We start from the raw sequence: 9,215 nt of genomic DNA on the forward strand, positions 1-9,215 counted from the left end.
AGGTGAAAACCTCACGAAGCAGTAGCTTCTCACTCCCACTTAAAAGGGTGTGACCAACGGTCATGCAATGCAATGTGTAGAGATATAAAAATTTAAAATACAAAACATGATGAAAACTATAACTCAAAACAGATGGAATGCAATGAGAGGATCATATGTTAAAAACCAAAATTTCAACTTTCGACAAAAAAGACAAAAATTAATCAATTTACGGCTTGACTCTCTTATGGTCCCCAGTGGAATCGCCAAGCTGTTGAAACCACTTTTATTTTGAAAAACGGGGTCGACTTTTAAAATGAAAAGGGAGTTCCCACCAATCTTTTTTCGAGGTGTGATCGGGTCACCTTGAGATTAATCATTTTAATAAAACATTTTGATTTATTAAAATAATGATTTTGGTCTACAAAATTCGAGAAAATGAGCTCGGGAGTTGTTACGCACGAGGAAGGATTGGCACCCTCATAACGCCTAAAATTGATACCTAATTGATTAATTAACATCCTAATGTCAAAAATTTGAAAAGATTTTAAAATACGATCATCTTTAAAAACCTGAATAAATCGAATTTGATGTTAAGACCTCCTTGTCCCGAAGTAATAAGATGTCACATACAGTAAGTTAGGATACGACATTTTAACCCTCGAAACTAAGCTTGTCTCATGCATTAAAGTTTAAGAAGGATATTCGGTTATTTGGATCAAAAAAATCGAAACCTAGTAAGTTAGGGCATGGTTTTCTCAAAGCTCCAAAGTACCGAATATTGCCTTATTTTTAAATACTAGCATCAATAATCAAAGACCAATAAATTTGTCCTTTCTTAATTATTCTCTCAATTTCCTCCTAATTTCCTCTCAATTTGTTCTCAATTTCCTTCCAAATTTCTCTCAAATCCATATTTAATCTCAATTTGCTCTCAATTTCTCTCAAATTTCTCTTAAATCCCTATTTTTAATTATTTTTTAAAAATTAGTTTTTAAATTTTTTTTTAAATCATAAAAATTTGTATGAATTTAGCAATGGTCAGAGAATTGATTCGTCTTGATAACAAGCACATATCCGTCGAACAAATGAAAATGGTAAGTGTTAAATTTATTTTTTAAATATTATTTAAGATTTTTTATTTATGCAATTTTAAATAATTATTAATTTTTTATTTGTTATAAAAGTCTGTAGATCGGATATTGGAATGCTATATCTGTAATATGCATGGTCCTCCATCACTGTTGGTAGAGAATTACCTGCGAGAAACGGGTTTTTGACACGTGGCAACGGTAGGCCAGGGATGCAAGTTGGACCCGAAACTTATCAGTGCGTTGATTGAGAGGTGGAGACCCGAGACGCGCACATTCCATCTTCCACATGGAGAGTGTACTATCACTTTGGAAGATGTCAATCTGCAATTGGGATTGTCGGTTGACGGGTACCCAATCACCGAGTCTGTTCAATCTGGCGATTGGGGAGTGGTGTGCTACGAGCTTTTGGGCGCTATTCCGGAGAAAATTAACGGAGGTCAGATCGAGATGGACTAGTTACGAGACACATTCTCGGATCCGGATGATGATTCAACCGAAGTAGAAAGAATCCGATATGCTCGAGCATACATTCTTCAGATAATTGGAGGTTATCTGATGCCGGACTTGTCACGGAACCTCGTACATCTAGTATGGCTACGGAAACTCGTTGATTTTAGAGCAGCTGGTGAATTGATTTGGGGGTCTGCCGTGTTGGCAAATTATATCGGGAGATGTGCGGGGCAATGCGACCGAGTAAAGCGAAAATCGGAGGTTGCCTGTCACTACTGCAGTCATGGGCACGGTTTCACTTTCTATTTTTACATCCTCGAGTGGACCACCCATATACATTCCCACTCATAACGAGGTAAATTTTATATTAGATTTTACAATTATTACGTAGATTTTTAAAAATAATAGTATGCTAAAAATTTATTTAATTAGGTGGAACCATCCGGCAAGTTATGCTCGATTACCTACCTCTCTTGAAGATATACGACTTCAATTAGACCAACAGTCAGAAGCACAAGTAAGTATTAAATAAAATTGATATTTCCATCATGAGCTAGTCGATTGGTATTTAGTATTTAGTATTTATTATTATATATAACTAATATTTCCATCATGTTCATATAGTTTCAATGGACACCATACTAGGATCCGACAATTCGGGCAGTAATTCCGAATGAGTACTTCCAAAATCCAAACGTTTGGCAGGTGAAAGTCGCATTGATCAACTATGCGACCGTGGAGATGCACCAGTCAGACAAAGTGTTACGACAATTTGGATGTAGACAACCGATTCCCGTGGCACCTGAGCTGTTTGATGATCACCACAAAATCGACCTACGGTAATTGCATACGGATTGGCCAAGATTCTGGTTGTACTACATCCAAATGTGGGAAGATCGGTATGATTATATACCTACTCGAGAACTGATCATCATTCCGGAGTTAGCGTGCGTGCCGGAATACATGTCATGGTTTAGGATCCATGGCAAGCCGTATTGTAATACCCCGAAAATTTCTACAGTAAGGAAAGTAAGATAATATCCCTGATATAGTAAAATAAGGAAATAAAGTGCTAAAAAAGGGGTAATTTTGAGTTACGGCAATATTGAGAAGTAAATTATAACATATTAATTCAAGAAAGGATTAAATCGCAAACTGAGAAAAGTTTTGTTACCCAAGAGTAAATACTTAAAAGTTGAGGGGTTAAAGTGTAAATATGAAAAAGTTGAAGGACCAATGGTGTAAATATTTTAAGGGTGGAATAATCTAGAAACTAAGAAAAATGGATGGATTAGGACCAAATTGAAAAAGATGAAGAAGTTTGAGGGACTAAATCACAATTTTACCAAATTAAGTGATGGCTCAAGGATGGAATTTTAAAAGATCATAAAGGGAAAAATGGTCAATTAGAAGAGAGAGAAATCTATAAGATAATGATGATGTTGGAGATATTTTAGATTAATAAATAAATAAATATTAGTTTATTAATATTTTAATTTGATTTTTTTTAAAATGATACTATTTTATTATTAATTTATTTAGTATATATATGTGGAAAGAAGGATGAAAAGTACCCATCCCCACCATTTTTGCATGCATTAACGTGAGAAGAAGAGGGGAAGAAAGAAAGCTTTGCTTTCTTTACAATTTGGTCCTTTCACCAAAAATCCACCATTTTTACTTAGAAATCAAAGAAATTTCCATTGCCACCAAGAGAGAAAATTGACAAAGAGGCTATGGGGAGCTAGAATATCAAGTTAGATTCAAGAAATAGAGGCTGGAGGAGAGAGAAAATCAAGTTAAAGATTGAAGTCAATTGAGCAAGGTAAGAACATCATGATTTCAATATATTTTTGAGTTTGATATTATTGAAAAAGTGTGGGATTGATGTTAATGTAGGGTTTTATTATATAAAGTTATATGTTCTTGATATGTTAGTGAAGAGAAAATAAGAGAAAGTGTTGAGAAATAGTGTAAAAAAAGAAAATAAGAGTGTTATAGACTTAGTAGTCAATATTTTGCACTAAAACAGTTTTGGACGGCAGCAGTAGGCTAATTTTGAGAAAATCACCATAAATTGTGGAAATCGAATTATAGGATGAATAAAATATGAAATTAAAGCTTATTTAGTCTAGTTTCACATAGAAGAAACAGTGTAAGCAATGAAATTATAAATTATGAGATATAATAGGTTATGTGAGATAAAGTCAGAATGATTTCGAGTTCCCCTGTTCTGACTTTGGAAAATCATTAAAAATTGTAAACAAATAATTATGGGATAAAATTTATATTATTAGAATCTTTGATGAGTCTATTTTCAAAGAAAAAAAAATGGAAACATCATCCGAATTCTGTACAATTAGATAATTCATTTTTAGTAAAGAGTGGTCGGAACTGTCAGATAGTGAAATAGGGGAAACTTTAAAGAATAAAATGTACCATTTGGCTGAACCAAAAATTCTTAAAATTTTATGGAAAGAAGATACGTGAGTCTAGTTTCAGGGAAAATTAACGGATCTTAATTTGGATTTCTGTAGCTCAAGATACAAATAAATTAGTGACTATAACTCAAATGGACAGCTTTGATTAAATTTACAAGAAAATAGTGAAAATTATAGACAATATTACTTATAAGCATGTTATATAAATTAAGGATGTGAAATGGAGAGGAGGAGGAGGAAAATAAATGTATGAATATTATGGATTTGCATTACAAATGGTTAATTTACATGATTTGGGTTTGAGGACTAAATTGAATAAAAATAAAACTTTAGGGGAAATTTTGGAAAAATGTCAAAAATGACCAAATTGCATGAAATGAGTTGTTTTATTAAAATGAAAAATTAATTTAGATCAAGATCGGGTAAAAAATCGAGAAAATGGAAAATTACCAAAATGCTCTTGTATTTTAGTATTTTTACAATTTAGCCTGGTAAGTTAGTGTAACTTGAATTATATTCTTATATGCTTGAAATATATTTTTATTGATGTGAATATGATTTGGATGTTTATTGTGTGAAAATTGATGAAGTATTGATATTCTTAATGAAAAGAGAAAATAAATCCCGATTGAATGAAAGGAAAATTCAATGGAACTCTAAAAAGGAATTGACGGTAAAAAGGATCTAGCCCGGACGGGTGATCCTATCCTGATATAGCCCTCCTGAAGAATATGTGTGTAAAAATCTAGCCCGGACGTGTGATCTTGATATAGCCCTCCCGAAGAATATGTGGAAAATGGATTTAGCCCGGACGGGTAATCCGAATTAGGGTCTGAATTTAGCCTGGACTGGTAATTCAGATCCAAGCTAATTAGAGTAATTGTCGTTGCAGGGGATTTAGCCTGGACTGGTAATCCCGACAATACTCTATGAGTTTATATTACAGGGGATTTAGCTTGGACTGGTAATCCCGCTGTAAGGATGAGGTTCGCGGGAGTGTGCTATCTTGCAGGGGATTTAGCCTGGACTGGTAATCCCGCTGTAAGGATGAGGTTCGCGGGAGTGTGCTCTCTGAAATGGAAATGTGCGCACATGAATATGAATTGACGGACCCGGAATTGTACACTAAAAGTGTACATCTAAAAATCCATCGAATTTCTGAGAAATTCAACGGGATAAATATGGAAAATAATAAGGGTATTAGAAAATATGGAATTGAATTATTATTGGTATTGATCTAAAATAAATGTAACCATTGATATTTAAATGATATAACGGGTAAAGTTTTGAAGTGAGATAACATGAGTTTGAAATGAACTATTACTGGTATGTACAAAATTCATGAAAATGATGGTACATGAAATATCGAAATAATGAAATGGAAATGAAGCATTAAATTGCATGAGTATGTATAGGGTTTCGTAGGCCCTAATTATTATGATCATAATATTTTGAAGATACATTATGAAAATTATAAAAGCAAGTTAATAATTTTAAAAATTTTAATTTAGATGAAATTTATAACTCGGTTAAATACGTTTACAAGCATATGGGTTCTGGTAATGCCTCGTACCCTATTTCGGTGTTGACTACGGGTAAGGGGTGTTACACGTATTTACTGTCGGCAGAGGAGAGGCAGCGGCAATTACGTGTCCAAAGGGAACGACATGGGCCTTTAAATCCAAGATGAAGGGACGACGACGCAGGCCCATCAACGAGGCCCAAACAATCACCCGGTCCATCATCAGCGGCCATTCAATCACCAGGCCCAACGAGAGCACCGACACAGTCACCCGACCCAGCAGTTCAACCGATGATACCCACGACACAGCCTTTTCAAATGATGCCAGGTGCATATCCTAGCCCTTTTATGTATCCTAACCCTTATACGTTTCCTTTTCCGAGTCTTATGGCAGGTTGGAGTCAATGGCCCGGTTCATCTCCATTTCCCGTTACGCCGAGTGGACCGTCGATGTATATGCCAGCATCGCACGAGGGATCGCAAGAGGGGTCATCGGGGAGCTCTACTTTTTACCAATCCCCATCACCGTATAGGTTTCAAACAGCTTCGCCGTTGGTGATGCAAACACCTCCACAATCACTATTCTATCAAGGTGGCTCATCGTCCCAACACCGACAACCAGATACCCTATCGGAAGAACCAGAATCCCCGCCGGATCAACCACAACCCCTACCGGAAGTTGGACAAAGAAGGAATCCAACGTGCAACCGTGGACGGCCGCCATGTGGCACTGAATTCGGCGGCCACGGAGTTTGAGAAGCTATTTTAATATATTTGTACAAACATTTTGAATATTTTGATATTATTTGATGTACTAAAATAGAAATTCTTCTATATTATTTCATGTACTAAAATAGAAATTTACTTTTACACTTTTAATATAATAGAAATTCTTTTAAATAAGGCAATATGTTAAATATTTCTATATTATTTCATTTAATAAAATAAAACGTTGTTTTGAATTAAGTAATTGTAATTTACTTTAATATTTTTAATAAAATAGATTTTCTTTTAAATAAGTCAATATTCTAAATATTTGTACCAAAAATCAATTTAAAAAATATAAATAATACAAAGTTTTTTACAATAACGTTCAACTATTGCGATTTGGGCATGATCGGCTTGTATGGCCTGGGAACCTACACCATCCGCACAACTTATGTTGATTGGCTGTTTCTCGGATATCCATATTGTTACGTATTCTAGTCGAGCAAGGTCGACCCTTTGGTTTGCGACGCAATTCTCTATCCGGTAACAACTTAAAGGGAGCAAGCTATACAAACGTCCCGAATTATGGGTTTGAGCAAAAAAGCGAGGCCCGTTTAGAAAACGGGTCGGGCCTCGGGCACCACTTTTTTGGCTCGAGCCCGGCACGGCCCGGCCTGGCCCGAATATATAATAAATAAATATTTTTTATTCTTTAATTTTAAAATATTTTTAAAATACTTTTTTATTCTTTTTATTTTTAAACAATTTTTTTGGTGTTTATTAAAAAATGGGTCCGGCTGGGCCGGGCTCGGGCTTATAAATTTTTTCCCCCGCCGGGCCTGGACAAAATTCCAGTCCCATCTTTCACGCTGGGCCGGCCCTAGGCATAGTAAGGGGGCCAAATTTTTTTTGGGGCCCAGCCCGAACGCCTTACTTGGCCCATGAACACCTCTACCCTAAACTCTAATCCCTTATTTATTCAATTTTTAACCCTAAAACCTTAAACCCTAAACCCTAAAAGTAGTGAATCTGGCAAAACGCTCCCTCAGGGACGCGTTTTCCTGTCACGTACCGTGACATCGCGCTGACGTGGACGCATTTTTTGGGAAATAGGCCCATTCCAGTAAATAATTATTTACCCGACCCATTTCGATAATTATTTAAAAAAAGGGATTTTAATGGTAATTTGCCCAATGAATTTAAAACAAAGAGTATAAAAATATATATATAAGGCAAAATAAAATGTAAACAAATTTAAAATAATGAATTTGAAAATGAATAATAAGGGAAAAAGAAATTTGAAATCAACAATATACAAATCAATAAATAAATTATATATATAAAAAAGTAGGTAATATATGTATAAGTTTGGAATAAATAATATATAAAAAATGAAATAGGTAATATATAAAGTAATAATATATAAATGAGTTTAAAAATAAATATTGTGTAATAAGAAATTTAGAACAAGTTATACACAAAACATCTTAAAAATAAATGATATATAAAATAGATAGTATAAAAATTTTTTGCAATTGATAATATATAAAAAAAATTAAAGCAAATAATCAAACAATTTAAAATGGATGATTTATAACACGAGTTTTTAAAAAATAAACAACATGTGTGACATAATATTAAAAACAAATAAAATATATAATTAATGGAAGAAAATAAAAGAATGATAAGAATGGTTAAATGAATGAACTATATGTAAATAAGAAAGTTGATGGATAAATAAACGAATAAAAGTAAAAGAATAATTAATGATTAAACAATTAAATAGATAAATAAAAAAGGTTAAAAAAAGCGCTTAAGTCAGCCTAACTCTCACAATATGAAGATTCAACGAAATTCCTCCACCAAAATCCAACTCAAATGAAAGCAACTTAAAAAGAAACGAAGATGAACGAAGAACAAAATAAGAACAAGGCACAAAAAATAAGAACGCAAGAGAGGAAGAAATTTGAGTGAATGCTCTTAAGAATTATTATTGCTCCAAACTCCAGTCTTTTACAATGAAGGGAGAGGCATCTATTTATAGTTGAGCCTCCCCAAATCCAACGGTACAGATCAATTACATCAACGGTTAAGATTAAAGGGTATCTACAAATTAAATCTCTAAGATTACAAAATCATATCTTCTAAGATTGCATATCATATCTAAGATTGCATATCCTTGAAGATTATGTTTCCATATGCGTGAAACTTGTAGATGGACCTTCAACCTTTTCAATTAATGGGCCATTCTGATCGGGCCAAATGATGTAATTTTGGACTGAACTTGAACTTTGTTTTATTATTTTGAGTTGTTTTTGTGAGCCCGGGCTAAATTGGCATAGTTTTATTTATATATAAGAAAAATAAAATTATATTTAGAAATATAAGCACCTCATTACTTATATTATCAACAATATAATACCAAAAACAAGTAAACATCACTAACATGGAAAAATTAAATTTATTGCATAATCCATAATTTTTTTTTAAAAAAACAACAACACACCATAACCTATTATTACCTGATCACCCAATAAAAATATGATTAAAATAATGATTATTTCAGATAATATAGAAAAAAAATTCAACTACACATCATCTCTGGTTCAATAATTATTTTCTATTTTAGGTGCCAAAAAAAAATCCTCAAATAGCATATAGGAGCCACAAGTCACAGCTGATTGACAACATAAATTTCAGGCTTTGAGAATGAGATTGAATTTGGATTTTTAAAATACCATGCTAATATTATATTTAAGATTATTTGAATTTTTTATGAAATTTGTTAATTTAAAAATCAACGATTTTACCTATATGTATTCATTTCATTTTTACAATTTATATAATAAATGAAATTCAAATTTATATTCTAAAAAAAATATATTTGAAGTTCGAATTTAAGTGAGAGTTTAAAGGTGCAAAAGTGCATTGCCCCCTTAAATTTTCAAAACTCAAAAAAGAGAACTCACACATAGTAAAATTTAGGCCAAAATAAATATGAAGACAACTCACATGGTGGGA

The sequence above is a fragment of the Gossypium hirsutum genome, chromosome D03, assembly GCF_007990345.1.
Source record: "Gossypium hirsutum isolate 1008001.06 chromosome D03, Gossypium_hirsutum_v2.1, whole genome shotgun sequence".
Taxonomy (NCBI): domain Eukaryota; kingdom Viridiplantae; phylum Streptophyta; class Magnoliopsida; order Malvales; family Malvaceae; genus Gossypium; species Gossypium hirsutum.